General features: G+C 43.7%; 1 protein-coding gene across 3 annotated transcripts in view; it reads left to right on the top strand.

Annotated features, from left to right (window-relative positions):
- Positions 1–16,715, top strand: part of DLGAP4 (DLG associated protein 4) — a 300,448-nt gene that overhangs the window by 278,782 nt on the left and 4,951 nt on the right. The gene's annotated exons all lie outside the window — the stretch shown is intronic.

The raw sequence follows: 16,715 nt of genomic DNA, 5'->3' as shown, positions 1-16,715 counted from the left end.
GGTGAGTATAATCGAACCTCTTTTTCTCCTCTTTCAGGTAACATCAGCGGCTTATCTACAGCATTACAGAATGCTGTAGATAAGCCCCTGATGATGGTGAGCTTACCTCACCATCGATTTTGGGGGTGACAGGTTCCCTTTAATTAGAGGAGCTGCAGCCTTCATGGCTGACGCATCAGCTGACAAGCTGCGTCTTGCAGCAAGATCAGCAGGTCTAGTAAATAATGCCCGACGAGCCTTATGGATGAAGAGCTGGAAGGGAGATACAGTCAAAGGCCGGCGTCACACTGGTGTATTGCATCCAATGCGAGATTATCGGATGCGATATGCTAATGACACTCTGCTCCTGCTCGCAGTGTCATGCGTCTGTGCTCCGATTCTCTCGCACAGGGAGGATCGGAGCACAGCTGCGGAGGAGGCGGAGAAATGAATTTCTCCATCTCCTCCATTGCTGGGGTCCGCTTATAACGCACAGCACTCGGATGATATCTGAATGATGTGCGCTGTCTCACTCGCACCCATAGGCTTATATGGGTGCGAGTGAGCTGAGAGTTTTCCTTGGTCCGAGAAAATATATAATTTTTTATTTAAATGGTTAGAATATTAAAAAGGTATCACTCACTATCAATGACTCTCAGGGAATCGGATCGATAATGGTAATGACACTCTGCTCAAACTCTGACCCCGAGGGTCAGTTTACTGTGATCGGATGCTCTCATGGGAAAGTCTTATCATAGGTGCGGAGAAGATGGAGAACTTAATTTCTCCATTGTCTGTGTCCACATACATCAGACTGCACTCGGATGACCTCTAAGTGCAGTCCAATGCTTCACACGAACCCATAGACTTGTATGGGTGTGCATGATCCGAATTCCAGAGCCACTCAGCATGCAGGAATTTTTTGTTTCCCCACAGACCGATTCGGTCTGCAAAAAATAAATAAAATAATAACCCCAAAACCCACAGGTCTGCACTCGCCCGTTGCATAATATTGGTCCAAGTGCTATCTGATAAAACAGTGCACGCACGCCAAGTTATGCACCAGTGTAAGCGAGCCCTGCAGTTGTTGGTATTCTGCAAGCTGCACTGCTGACTAACAGTGTTATGTTCAGATTCGGCTTTCTTAGGCGGTTCAGGCAGTTGTCTGAGACATGGATAGGACGCATATACGAATGCAGCTAGGGGCATGCATAGAAATCATGGGGCCCCATAGCAGAAATCGGAATTCTGGTGCTCCCTCCCAAAACCAAAAATTGTCAGCGGGGTCACAGCTAATTGTCTAAGGGTTTTTCCGTCTGTCTGTCTGTCCTGGAAATCCCGGCTCTCTGATTGGTCGAGGCCGCCAGGCCTTTATGACATCATCGTCGCTGTGCCCGTCGCTGGTTGGTCGAGGCCTGGCGGCCTCAACCAATCAGCAACGGGCACAGTGACGATGATGTCATAATGGTTGCCATGGCGACGATGTCATAAAGGTTGCCTCGACCAATCAGCGACGGGCACAGTCTGCCGCGAATTCTGGAATCATCATTGTCCATATATGCGTTAGAAATCACGCCTCTGATTGGTCGAGGCCGCCAGTGACGGGCACAGCATCGACGTAGAAATCCCGCGTCTCTGATTGGTCGAGGCCTGGCAGCCTCGACCAATCAGAGACGGGCACAGCGACGATGATGTCATAATGATGTCATAAAGGACGTAGAAATCCCACGTTTCTGATTCAGCGACGGGCACAGTATCGACGTAGATGTCATAATGGTTGCCATGGCGACGATGATGTCATAAAGGTTGCCTCGACTAATCAGCGACGGGCACAGTCTGCCGCGAATTCTGGAATCATCATTGTCCATATACTACGGGGACATGCATATTCTAGAATACCCGATGCGTTAGAATCGGGCCACAATCTAGTATCTATATAGATATGCATATTCTAGAATACCCGATGCGTCGATTCTAACGCATCGGGTATTCTAGAATATGCATGTCCCCGTAGTATATGGACAATGATGATTCCAGAATTCGCGGCAGACTGTGCCCGTCGCTGATTGGTCGAGGCAACCTTTATGACATCATCGTCGCCATGGCAACCATTATGACATCTACGTCGATACTGTGCCCATTGCTGAATCAGAAACGTGGGATTTCTACGTCTTTTATGACATCATCGTCGCTCTGCCCGTATATATATATTTTTTTTAATTATAATTCGCGACAAAAGTCGGCCACTGGCCAGCTCAGGTACAGAGGGAAACATGAATATTCAAAGGGGTTGTCCATTACTTTAACATTGATGACCTATCCTTTTGATTTGAATATGTGGCAAATGTGTAGTACCTGGCTGCTGCCACTATACAATATATGGAGCTGTGTAGTTCCAGGTACCACCGACACTGGGAACAGCTGTGGGCGTGCATAAATGTTAAAGTAGTGGACCACCTGAGTAAATGTACTAAATTAGTCTCTGGTCTAGGATAGAACACAAACTCACCCAGTAAGGCCGGGGTCAGACTTGCAAGTTCAATGCGAGAAACTCGCACCAGTCTTTCGCATCAAGTCCCGGCACTCTGGATCGAAGCATGCGGCTGCATAGAAATACATGCAGCCCCATACTCTGATCCCGAGAGCCGGCGGCAGTGCCGGGACTCGATGCGAGAGACTCATGCAAGTTTCTCGCATTGAACTCGCAAGTCTGACCCCGGCCTTACCCAGATTGCTGCAGATTGGGGCAGGAATGAACACACTGATCTAGAGCTTATTAGGCGGCCGCAAGTGGCGAACATAGAAATCATGGGGCCTCATCGCTCTGCACATTGTTGTGTGCCCCTCACTAGTGTAGTGGCCCCACATATAGTTCTATCAGAACTCCTTAGACTACAAAGGACCCATATTCTGTTCTTGCACAGAAACCTTTTTATAAGGATGGGCACAGCTAGAAAAGGGCAATACTAAGCCCATAGTGATGCACCCTTTTCCTTGTGCTGTCAGTATATTGTAGTGACAGATTTACCTATGCTAATTGCTATAGTATATTGATTGTTATATAGATATGGGCACCATACACTCTGGTATTCAGTTGTGCTGGATGTTATATGCGGTTTAGAATTGTTTTGCTGAAATATGCAATGCCTTCCCTGAAATGGACGTCTATATGGGAGCATATGATGTTCTAAAACCTCTATGTAATACTCCTCGTTGATGAAGTCTTTTCAAGATGTGTAAGCTGCCCGTGCCATAGGCACTAATGCAACCCCATGCCATATATTGGTATGGCATTGCATAGTTTGTATTTGACTGCTTGGCAAACTGTATATAAACTATGATTTTTGGAAATATTCTTGAGTCCATGCCGTGATTTTTTTTTTTTTTGTTTTGCACAACCAAATCAAGCCTAATTTTAGTTCAGTACCACCTGAGGAGCTGTAGATCACTAGCATCCAATATTAACCCATTGGTCTTGTTTCTCGTGCACATGGATTTCACCAGAATCTCTGAATATCTTACCTACAATATATAGGATCAAAATATACAAAGTCTGCAATATTAAATTTTTCTGAAATTGTTCCACAATTTTTAGATGCTATTGTTCACTGATTAGTGAACCTCTGACCATCTTTGCTTCTGGGAGACTCTGCCTCTCTGAAATGCTCTTTTTAAACAGTCATGTGACTTGGTTGAACATTAACCCTCCAGCTGTTGTTTTTTTTTTTTTTTTTCTGTTAGTACCACTTATTTTTCCAGCCTTTATGTTGAAGGGATTGTCCGGTCTAAATATAAAAAGTCTGCAGTCACTGTGTGACTGCAGACTTTTGAATCCCCAACACTGAGTTGTGAGGATTCACCTGTTTCTGAGCTGGGAACAGCAGTTATACAGTGGGGCAAAAAAGTATTTAGTCAGTCAGCAATAGTGCAAGTTCCACCACTTAAAAAGATGAGAGGCGTCTGTAATTTACATCATAGGTAGACCTCAACTATGGGAGACAAACTGAGAAAAAAAAATCCAGAAAATCACATTGTCTGTTTTTTTAACAATTTATTTGCATATTATGGTGGAAAATAAGTATTTGGTCAGAAACAAACAATCAAGATTTCTGGCTCTCACAGACCTGTAACTTCTTCTTTAAGAGTCTCCTCTTTCCTCCACTCATTACCTGTAGTAATGGCACCTGTTTAAACTTGTTATCAGTATAAAAAGAGACCTGTGCACACCCTCAAACAGTCTGACTCCAAACTCCACTATGGTGAAGACCAAAGAGCTGTCAAAGGACACCAGAAACAAAATTGTAGCCCTGCACCAGGCTGGGAAGACTGAATCTGCAATAGCCAACCAGCTTGGAGTGAAGAAATCAACAGTGGGAGCAATAATTAGAAAATGGAAGACATACAAGACCACTGATAATCTCCCTCGATCTGGGGCTCCACGCAAAATCCCACCCCGTGGGGTCAGAATGATCACAAGAACGGTGAGCAAAAATCCCAGAACCACGCGGGGGGACCTAGTGAATGAACTGCAGAGAGCTGGGACCAATGTAACAAGGCCTACCATAAGTAACACACTACGCCACCATGGACTCAGATCCTGCAGTGCCAGACGTGTCCCACTGCTTAAGCCAGTACATGTCCGGGCCCGTCTGAAGTTTGCTAGAGAGCATTTGGATGATCCAGAGGAGTTTTGGGAGAATGTCCTATGGTCTGATGAAACCAAACTGGAACTGTTTGGTAGAAACACAACTTGTCGTGTTTGGAGGAGAAAGAATACTGAGTTGCATCCATCAAACACCATACCTACTGTAAAGCATGGTGGTGGAAACATCATGCTTTGGGGCTGTTTCTCTGCAAAGGGGCCAGGACGACTGATCCGGGTACATGAAAGAATGAATGGGGCCATGTATCGTGAGATTTTGAGTGCAAACCTCCTTCCATCAGCAAGGGCATTGAAGATGAAACGTGGCTGGGTCTTTCAACATGACAATGATCCAAAGCACACCGCCAGGGCAACAAAGGAGTGGCTTCGTAAGAAGCATTTCAAGGTCCTGGAGTGGCCTAGCCAGTCTCCAGATGATCTCAACCCTATAGAAAACCTTTGGAGGGAGTTGAAAGTCCGTGTTGCCAAGCGAAAAGCCAAAAACATCACTGCTCTAGAGGAGATCTGCATGGAGGAATGGGCCAACATACCAGCAACAGTGTGTGGCAACCTTGTGAAGACTTACAGAAAACGTTTGACCTCTGTCATTGCCAACAAAGGATATATTACAAAGTATTGAGATAAAATTTTGTTTCTGACCAAATACTTATTTTCCACCATAATATGCAAATAAATTGTTAAAAAAACAGACAATGTGATTTTCTGGATTTTTTTTTCTCAGTTTGTCTCCCATAGTTGAGGTCTACCTATGATGTAAATTACAGACACCTCATCTTTTTAAGTGGTGGAACTTGCACTATTGCTGACTGACTAAATACTTTTTTGCCCCACTGTATATGCAATATGCATACTCCTGGCAGAAGCAGTTTAGTGGGCGCCGCTGGGGGGAAAGGGGATTCAAAAGTCTGTCACAGTGGCTGCAGACGTTTTCATTTTAGACTGGACAACTCCTTTAACCCCTTCCCGACCCATGACGCCACGTAGGCGTCATGAAAGTCGGTGCCATTCCGACCCATGACGCCTATGTGGCGTCATGGAAAGATCGCGTCCCTGCAGGCCGGGTGAAAGGGTTAACTCCCATTTCACCCGATCTGCAGGGACAGGGGGAGTGGTAGTTTAGCCCAGGGGGGGTGGCTTCACCCCCTCGTGGCTACGATCGCTCTGATTGGCTGTTGAAAGTGAAACTGCCAATCAGAGCGATTTGTAATATTTCACCTATTATAACGGGTGAAATATTACAATCCAGCCATGGCCGATGCTGAAATATCATCGGCCATGGCTGGAAATACTAATGTGCCCCCACCCCACCCCACCGATCGCCCCCCCCCCAGCCCCCCGATCTGGCCGGTACACTGCTCCGGCTCCCCTCCGTCCTGTGCTCCGCTCCCCCCGTGCTCCAATCACCCCCCCCCCCCCCCCGGTGCTCCGTTCCACCCCCCGGTGCTCCGTTCCACCCCCCGGTGCTCCGTTCCACCCCCCGGTGCTCCGTTCCAGCCCCCCCGTGCTCCGTTCCACGCCCCCCGTTCTCCGTTCCACCCCTCCCGCGCTCCGATTTCCCCCCCCCCCCCGTGCTCCGATCCCCCCCCCCCCCCCCCCCGTGGTCCCCCCCACCCCATCATACTTACCGATCCAGCCGGGGTCCCGTCCGTCTTCTCCCTGGGTGCCGCCATCTTCCAAAATGGCGGGCGCATGCGCAGTGCGACCGCCGAATCGGCCGGCAGATTCGTTCCAAAGTGCATTTTGATCACTGAGATAGATTATATCTCAGTGATCAAAATAAAAAAAATAATAAATGACCCCCCCCCCTTTGTCACCCCCATAGGTAGGGACAATAAAAAAATAAAGAAATTTTTTTTTTTCCACTAATGTTAGACTAGGGGTAGGGCTAGGGCTAGGGCTAGGGTTAGGGGTAGGGCTAGGGTTAGGGTTTCGGTATGTGCACACGTATTCTGTTCCTCTGCGGATTTTTCCGCTGCGGATTTGATAAATCCGCAGTGCTAAACCGCTGCGGATTTATGGCGGATTTACCGCGTTTTTTTCTGCGCATTTCACTGCGGTTTTACAACTGCGATTTTCTATTGGAGCAGTTGTAAAACCGCTGCGGAATCCGCACAAAGTGACATGCTGCGGAATGTAAACCGCTGCGTTTCCGTGCAGTTTTTCCGCAGCATGTGTACAGCGATTTTTGTTTCCCGTAGGTTTACATTGAACTGTAAACTCATGGGAAACTGCTGCGGATCCGCAGCGTTTTCCGCAGCGTGTGCACATACCTTTAGAATTAGGCCATGTGCACACGGTGCGGATTTGGCTGCGGATCCGCAGCAGTGTTCCATCAGGTTTACAGTACCATGTAAACATATGAAAAACCAAATCCGCTGTGCCCATGGTGCGGAAAATACCGCGCGGAAACGCTGCGTTGTATTTTCCGCAGCATGTCAATTCTTTGTGTGGATTCCGCAGCGTTTTACACCTGTTCCTCAATAGGAATCCGCAGGTGAAATCCGCACAAAAAACACTGGAAATCCGTGGAAAATCCGCAGGTAAAACGCAGTGCCTTTTACCCGTGGATTTTTCAAAAATGGTGCGGAAATATCTCACACGAATCCGCAACGTGGGCACATAGCCTTAGGGTTAGGGTTGGAATTAGGGTTGTGGTTAGGGTTAGGGGTGTGTTGGGGTTAGTGTTGGAGGTAGAATTGAGGGGTTACCACTGTTTAGGCACATCAGGGGTCTCCAAACGCAACATGGCGCCACCATTGATTCCAGCCAATCTCGTATTCAAAAAGTCAAATGGTGCTCCCTCACTTCCGAGCCCTGACGTGTGCCCAAACAGTGGTTTACCCCCACATATGGGGTACCAGCATACTCAGGACAAACTGCGCAACAATTACTGGGGTCCAATTTCTCCTGTTACCCTTGTGAATCTAAAAAAATGCTTGCTAAAACATAATTTTTGAGGAAAGAAAAATGATTTTTTATTTTCACGGCTCTGCGTTGTAAAAGTCTGTGAAGCACTTGGGGGTTCAAAGTGCTCACCACATATCTAGATAAGTTCCTTGGGGGGTCTAGTTTCTAAAATGGGGTCACTTGTGGGGGTTTCTACTGTTCAGGCACACCAGGGGCTCTGCAAACACAACGTGACACCCGCAGACCATTCCATCAAAGTCTGCATTTCAAAAGTCACTACTTCCCTTCTGAGCCCCGACGTGTGCCCAAACAGTGGTTTACCCCCACTCATGGGGTATCAGCGTACTCAGGAGAAACTGGACAACAACTTTTGGGGTCCAATTTCTCCTGTAACCCTTAGGAAAATAAAAAATTCTGGGCTAAATAATTATTTTTGAGGAAAGAAAACGTATTTATTATTTTCACGGCTCTGCATTATAAACTTCTATGAAGCACTTGGGGGTTCAAAGTGCTCACCACACATCTAGATAAGTTCCTTTCGGGGTCTAGTTTCCAAAATGGGGTCACTTGTGGGGGGTTTCTACTGTTTAGGCACATCAGGGGCTCTGCAAACGCAACGTGACGCCCGCAGAGCATTCCATCAAAGTCTGCATTTCAAAACGTCACTACTTCAATTCCAAGCCCCGGCATGTGCCCAAACAGTAGTTTACCCCCACATATGGGGTATCACCGTACTCAGGAGAAACTGGACAACAAATATTGGGGTCAAATTTCTCCTGTTACCCTTGGGAAAATAAAAAATTGCAGGCTAAAAGATCATTTTTGAGAAAATAATTTTTTTTTTTTTTATTTTCATGGCTCTGCGTTATAAACTTCTGTGAAGCACTTGGGGGTTCAAAGTCCTCACCACACATCTAGATTAGTTCCTTTGGGGGTCTAGTTTCCAAAATGGTGTCATTTCTGGGGGATCTCCAATGTTTAAGCACACAGGGGCTCTCCAAACGTGACATGGTGTCCGCTAATGATTGGAGCTAATTTTCCATTTAAAAAGCCAAATGGCGTGCCATCCCTTCCGAGCCCTGCTGTGCGCCCAAACAGTGGTTTACCCCCACATATGGGGTATCAGCGTACTCAGGACAAACTGGACAACAATATTTGGGGTCCAATTTCTCCCATTATCCTTGACAAAATAGGAAATTCCAGGCTAAAAAATCATTTTTGAGGAAAGAAAAATTATTTTTTATTTTCATGGCTCTGCGTTATAAACTTCTGTGAAGCACCTGGGGGTTTAAAGTGCTCAATATGCATCTAGATAAGTTCCTTGGGGGGTCTAGTTTCCAAAATGGGGTCACTTGTGGGGGAGCGCCAATGTTTAGGCACACAGGAGCTATCCAAACGCGACATGGTGTCCGCTAACGATGGAAATAATTTTTCATTCAAAAAGTCAAATGGCGCTCCTTCCCTTCCGAGCCTTACCATGTGCCCAAACAGTGGTTTACCCCCACATGTGAGGTATTGGTGTACTCAGGAGAAATTGCCCAACACATTTTAGGATCCATTTTATCCTGTTGCCCATGGGTAAATGAAAAAATTGAGGCTAAAAGAATTTTTTTGTGAAAAAGTACTTTTTCATTTTTACGGATCAATTTGTGAAGCACCTGGGGGTTCAAAGTGCTCACTATGCATCTAGATAAGTTCCTTGGGGTGTCTAGTTTCCAAAATGGGGTCACTTGTGGGGGAGCTCCAATTTTTAGGCACACGGGGGCTCTCCAAACGTGACATGGTGTCCGCTAAAGAGTGGAGCCAATTTTTGATTCAAAAAGTCAAATGGCGCTCCTTCCCTTCCAAGCCCTGCCGTGCGCCCAAACAGTGGTTTACCCCCACATATGAGGTATCAGCGTACTCAGGACAAATTGGACAACAACTTTCGTGGTTCAGTTTCTCCTTTTACCATTGGGAAAATAAAAAAATTGTTGCTAAAAGATAATTTTTGTGACTAAAAAGTTAAATGTTCATTTTTTTCCTTCCATGTTGCTTCTGCTGCTGTGAAGCACCTGAAGGGTTAATAAACTTCTTGAATGTGGTTTTGAGTACCTTGAGGGGTGCAGTTTTTAGAATGGTGTCACTTTTGGGTATTTTCAGCCATATAGACCCCTCAAACTGACTTCAAATGTGAGGTGGTCCCTAAAAAAAAATGGTTTTGTAAATTTCGTTGTAAAAATGACAAATCGCTGGTCAAATTTTAACCCTTATAACTTCCTAACAAAAAAAAATTTTGTTTCCAAAATTGTGCTGATGTAAAGTAAACATGTGGGAAATGTTATTTATTAACTATTTTGTGTCACATATCTCTCTGGTTTAACAGAATAAAAATTCAAAATTTCCGTTTTTATCACAAATAAACGCAGAATTTATTGACCTAAATTTACCACTAACATGAAGCCCAATATGTCACGAAAAAACAATCTCAGAACCGCTAGGATACGTTGAAGCGTTCCTGAGTTATTACCTCATAAAGGTACACTGGTCAGAATTGCAAAAAACGGCAAGGTCTTTAAGGTCAAAATAGGCTGGGTCATGAAGGGGTTAACCTTGTCCCAACTTTTGAGTTGCGTTGCTGCCATCAATATCAGAGACCCTTTTTTTTTTTTTTTTCTTTTTTTTTTCTCCCATTTCATTTGAAAAAAACCTCTTTCGCATTCTGATCTGTTTTTGTCTTGAATCCTTACATTCTTATTTTCTTTACAACTTACATAGCGTTCCAACTGTTTTTCGAACTGGGGTTGTGGATGTAGTTCTCATTGGAGATGTGCATGTATTGTGTATTGTGTATCCTCATCCATGTTTGGCTTATTTATATAGACCATTTTACTATATTTCTTCATGGTGGATATACTTTTTTTCTTTTGGCTGAACTTTGTATGTAATCTCACTATGTATACTTTATATAACCTAAATGGTGATTACGTGTGTTTCCTTTTTTTTTTTTTTTTTATGGAGCTGTATGTATGTGCACACTAAGTATTTGCTTAAGTATTTGCTGAGTTTTTTTTGTTGCATTTTTTTTTTTTTTTTTGTCTGCCACAAACTGAAGAATTGTTAATGTTAATTAACTCTGCTCTGTTAATGGGGAGGAAAAAACAAAAAAATTGCCCAGTCGTAAAGGTGAAGTGAAAAAAGCAAGATGAAGGGCGCTCCCATCTCGATGAAAAGGCAGATCCAATAAGCGCAGTAAGAACAAAAGTATTATAAAAAAACTAAAAAAAAACAAAAAACTACATGTTTCAGCTGTGTCCAGCCTTCCTCAGATATTTTTTTTTTTTTATAAGTTTTTATAATACTTTTTTGTTCTAATCTGCCTTTCTCATCTCGATGGGAACACCCTCCATCTGTTCTTTTTGTCTATCACATCATCTTGCTCTGAGTCTGCCGGTACACCCCATGGAGGATATTTTCACAGTACACCAGGCTGCGCCCACTGGAACCCACTATGGAGTTGTGCCTATAGTGAAGGTTTTCTACAATTGGTTATGCATTATTAACTGTCTATTCTCAGAAAGCGCTCCTCTCTTCTTTTTTTCCACCAAAGGAATTTCCATTAGTGGTTTAGTCGTAAAGGTTAATGGTCACATGTGAAGTAAAGGGCAACACAACCTTTTTTTAAAAATTTTTTTTTAAGTCCTTTTCTTTAATATTCACATTGCTTTTCTCGGAATAGCATTTTATGACCGCAGCAGTCTTGAGATCAGCCTTGTATCGTAAGAATGTATTTTTCCATCTGTTGTTATGGTGTAATGAGCTGTAAAACACAAGCAGCCATCTATCAAAGTAGTCCTCACACAGCCGGATTTCCGGAATCAATCCTGGAATATTCTTTTACATTGTATACATGTCTTCTGGGTTTTATACAATCAGTTATTGTTAATACTTGACATAAAAAGATGTCGTCTTGCTCTGCACTGTTATAAGTGGAGCTCAAATAACTGAACAATTGTAATGCACATGCTTCTTTATCCTTCGTCCGGCTGAGTAGGTACAATTGTAACTATTACGTTTTAAAATTGCAATAACTTTTTTTTTTTTTTTTTCAAAAAGCCGTAGAGGGCTGAAATTTCGTGACATCTCTGCAGTTTTGGTCCAGAATATATTGGCCAAATTTCAATAAAATATATATGAAGGTACAATTGTACCTCTGCAGCCTGTTAACGTTGTAAAATTATGCAGCCTGACGAAGGTTATATGCTGGATATGTATGTATTTTAGTGGGTATGGAAAGTATTCAGACCCCTTTACATTTTCCACTCTTTCGTTGCAGCTGTTTGGTAAATTCAAAGTTCATTTTTTTTTCTCATTAATGTACTCTCTGCACCCCATCTTGACTGAAAACAACAACAAAAAAACAAATGTAGAAATGTTTGCAAATTTATTAAAAAAGAACTTAAATATCACATGGTCATAAGTATTCAGACCCTTTGCTCAGTATTGAGTAGAAGCACCCTTTTTTGAGCTAGTACAGCCATGAGTCTTCTTGAGAATGATGCAACAAGTTTTTCACACCTGGATTTGGGGATCCTCTGCCATTCTTCCTTGCGGATCCTCTCCAGTTCCATCAGGTTGGATGGTGAACGTTGGTGGATAGCCATTGTCAGGTCTCTCCAGAGATGCTCAATTGGGTTTAGGTCAGGGCTCTGGCTGGACCAGTCAAGAATGGTCACAGAGTTGTTCTGAAGCCACGCCTTTTGTTACTTTAGCTGTGTGCTTAGGGTCATTGTCTTCGGCCAAGTCTGAAGTCCAGAGCACTCTGGAAGAGGTTTTCATCCAGAATATCTCTGTACTGGGCCATATTCATGTTCCCTTCAATTGCAACCAGTCGTCCTGTCCCTGCAGCTGAAAAACACCCCCATAGTATGATGCTGCCACCACGTTTCACTGTTTGGATTGTATTGAGCAGGTAATTAGCAATGCCTGGTTTTCTCAACACATACCGCTTAGAATTATCACCAAAAAGTTACATCTTTGTCTCATCAGACCAGAGAATCTTATTTCTCACGGTCTGGGAGTCTTTCGTGTGTGTTTTTGCGTGTTAAAAAAAAACAAACTCTATGCAGGCTTTCATATGTCTGGCACTTGGGAGAGGCTTCTGTCAGGCCACTCTGCCATAAAGGCCCAACTGGTGGAGGGCTGCAGTGATAGTTGACTTTCTGGAACTTTCTCACATCTCCCTACTGCATATCTGGAGCTCAGCCACAGTGATCTTGGGGTTCTTCTTTACCTCTCTCACCAAGGCTCTTCTCCCACGATTGCTTAGTTTGGCTGGACGGCCAGGTCTAGGAAGACTTCTGGTGGTCCCAAAATTCTTCCATTTAAGGATTATGGAGGTCAGTTTCCGATACTCGTAGCGTCTCCATTTTTTTTTCATGATCTGTGGTCGGTTGAGGGCTTATTTTTTTGCGTGCCGAGATGACGTTTTTAATGATAGCATTTTGGTGCAGATACGTTCTTTTGATCGCCCGTTATTGCATTTTAATGCAATGTCGCCGCTAACAAAAAAATGTAATTCTGGCGTTTCGAATTTTTTTTCTCGCTACGCCATTTAGCGATCAGGTTAATGTTTTTTTTTTAATTGATCGGGCGATTCTGAATGCAGTGATACCAAATATGTGTAGATTTGATTATTTTTTTATTATTGATTTTATTTTGATTGGGGCGAAAGGGGGGTGATCTAAACTTTTTTTAGATTTTTTTTTTTTTTTTTTTTTTTTTTAAATTTTTTTCACTTTTTTTTTTTTTTACTTTTGCCATGCTTCACTAGCTAGAAGCAGGCACAGCACGATCGGCTCTGCTACATAGCAGCGATCTGGTGTTCGCTGCTATGTAGCAGAAAATCAGGTGTGCTGTGAGCGCCGACCACAGGGTGGCGCTCACAGCTACTGGCGATCAGTAACCATAGAGGTCTCAAGGACCTCTATGGTTACAATACTGAAGTATCGCCGACCTCCGATCATGTGACGGGGGTCGGCAATGACGTAATTTCCGGCTGCCCGGCCGGATGCGGTAGTTAAATGCCGCTGTCTGCGTTTGACAGCGGCATTTAACTAGCTAATAGGCGCGGGCAGATCACAATTATGCCCGCGCCTATTACGGGCACATGTCAGCTGTTCAAAACAGTTGACATGTCCCGGCTTTGATGCGGGCTCACCGCCGGAGCCCGCATCAAAGCAGGGGATCTGACCTCAGACGTACTATCCCGTCTGAGGTCAGAAAGGGGTTAAACCCCCCCCCCCACAGAGAAGGCTATAGGATAGTAAAGCATTTTTTTTAAGTTGCCCTTTTCGCACTTCAAAATGTCAGTTTAAGCAAACCTCTCACCAGGATTGACCTATATGAGATACAGCCACCACTTTTCAGGGCTGATGCACAGCAATTTATAATGCTGTATATAACCCCCAACCTGACCTGAAAGATAAGGAAAAAAGAGCTTTATTATATTCTCCTGCGGGAAGGTCCGTTTCAAGGGGTGTAGCTCAAATTGGCCCAGCGCATCCCTTCTTGTGATGCCATCCTCCTGCTTGCTTTTTGTGGATGACGCATCCCTACGTCTTCCAAATGATCTCTTGCGCAGGCGTACTTCTCTGCCCTGACTAGGGCAGAGTAAAGTACTGCAGTGCACATGCATCAGGACTCTATAACCTTTCCCTGCGCACTTCAACAAGAAGAGGTGTGCCTGCGCAGGAGCGTGATGCCGTGGAGACTGTGTGGATGAAGCATCCACACAAAGCAAGAAGGGTGACACCTTTTGGACTGGACCACACCAGAGGTGAGTGTGAAATTCTCCATAAAATTCTGCGTCAGAAGTATGCAGAAGAAAAATAGATATTGGTGTGCATGCTTGAGTTTCACTAGTGGAGGTGCCAATTGAGGGAATTGGTGAGATCCCTCGTAGACCATGTAGAATAAATATCAATTGCACGCTCCTTCTGAATGCAAACAAGATTTCTTTTATTAATGTTCAAAACATAAGAGCAACCTTTTGAATATGGCACATTTAAGCAATCACCTGGTCTGGGACATGTGAAATACAGGCTTTCCACATTCATCAACCTACTCAAGGATATCTCTTGAACAATACGTTCCAGACCTAACAAATCACACCTCCAGGGAAGAGAAATCCCTGTCTAGAAGAGAATACCTACTGAGTGCAACTGTCGTGAAAAAGGCCGAGTTGGCCGAAACGCGTTGGGATTCAAAGGTTGCTCTTATGTTTTGAACTTTAATAAAATAAATCTTGTTTGCATTCAAAAGGAGCGTGTAATTGGGATTTATTCTACAGAAGTATGCAAAAGAACTTCTAAACAAACCAGATGCATTTTGGAAAGGAGTCCTGTAGACTGAGAAGGTTAAAATAGAACTTTGGCCACAATTATCAAAGGTTTGTGTAGAGAAAAAAGGGCACAATTTCAGAAAAAGAACTTCTCGACAATCATTAAGCATGTGGGTGGATCAATGGCATGGGGAACACTTCACATGTAGAGGGAAGAATGGATTCAATGAAATTTCAACAAATTCTTGATGCAGACATAACACCATCTGTAAAAATGCTGACATTGGAAAGAAGATGACTTCTACAAATGGATAGTGATCCTAGACACAGATTAGACTACCTCAAAAGGACAAAGCTGAAGGCTTTACAATGGCCCTCAGTCCCCTGATCTGAACGTCATTGAAAATCTCCACAGCACAAGAGAACGGAGCAACAAAATCCCAAAAACCATGATCATAAAATCATACAAATTTTATTTAAACCAATATTAACAAATTATCACATAAGTAAATACAGAGCAGGCATATCGCCAAAACGGATGGAATGTAGAGGAAAGCTCCCTGATTTGTCCTGAAGATTTGGACTATAGTACTGGGGGAGGTATACGAATGCACTCCTGGCCACAAATACACTATAAGGTTTTTTAATTTTTGTGTAAAAAAAAAAAAAAAAAAAAGTCATTGAAAATCTGTAGCTAGACCTCAAAAGAGCATTGAATGCAAGATGACCGAGGAATTTCACAGAAGTGGAAGAATTTTCCAAGGAAGAATGGATGAAATCCCACAAACAAGAATTGGAAGGCTCACAGCTATAAGCTGTGATGCTTGCAAAAAAGGGGTGTGTAAGGCAGCGATGTCCTCACTGTGCAGTGATGAGGCAGTGACCCACGAAAGTTCAAAGTAAACATAGTTTTAATTTCTAAACTTACAATCCAAGCAAATGGTATCCTCCAGATCGCAGCCGGGAAACAAGACAGTCCAGTTGCCGAGGGTGACTGCACCACCATATTGAGGTGCCAGGAGTTTGCTCTGCTTGCCTTGGTGTTCCCTCACACAGGGTGCAAGGTTCAGATCAGATGGCTCTGCAAAAGCTCAAACTCCACTGACACTCCCAACCCTCTGCTGCAGGGGTTTTTGCCAAAAAACCTGTGGCCATAGGCCACATGGAAAACCTGGGCCAGGGAGGAAACTGACTGCCCCACTACCTTCCTGTAGTCTGTTTAAAAAATAAATAAATAAAAGCTCAAGGCAGGTTTTCCTAAATCTGCCTTGGACAAATGGCTTTCCCAATACCAACACTCACTTTTATTCTGCATTGCAATCACAGCTATACCTGTGACTGCAATGCACTCCCGCGGCCTCAATATGCTTCTTTTCGCATCCTGGGGGACACATACCGACCCTCGCATATGACCCCAGACCCCAGTAACTGCTTCAAAGATGCTACAAAGTATTAACCATGCATGGTGTCCAAACTTTTGCCTGTTTTTGTAATTTTTAAAATGTAAAAAATTACTTTTTGTTTTTTTGCCTAAAATGCTAAGTAAATGTCGCATTTAACTTTAGGCTTTTTCAACTTGCTTAAGTTACATTAACAGTAATTTTAACCAGGGGTGCCCAAACTTTTACATGACACTGTAATGTTTTTAACTATATGTAATGCATCCTATTTTCTTGGTACCTTTTTACTATCCTATAACACCGAAGACCAGTTTTACAGGATACGGTTTCTGTCATTGACACTGACTCATGTGCTGATTAATCCACATGTACTTCTTGGTAGAGATTCTATTGACCTTTATTCTTGAAAGACGTGGAGGAGGAAGAGTACCACAGCTAGTAATGG

This window comes from Ranitomeya imitator, chromosome 2 (genome assembly GCF_032444005.1).
Source record: "Ranitomeya imitator isolate aRanImi1 chromosome 2, aRanImi1.pri, whole genome shotgun sequence".
Lineage (NCBI taxonomy): Eukaryota > Metazoa > Chordata > Amphibia > Anura > Dendrobatidae > Ranitomeya > Ranitomeya imitator.
The sequence above is the reverse complement of the archived record's forward strand: the minus strand, read 5'-3'. Positions and strand labels throughout refer to the sequence as shown.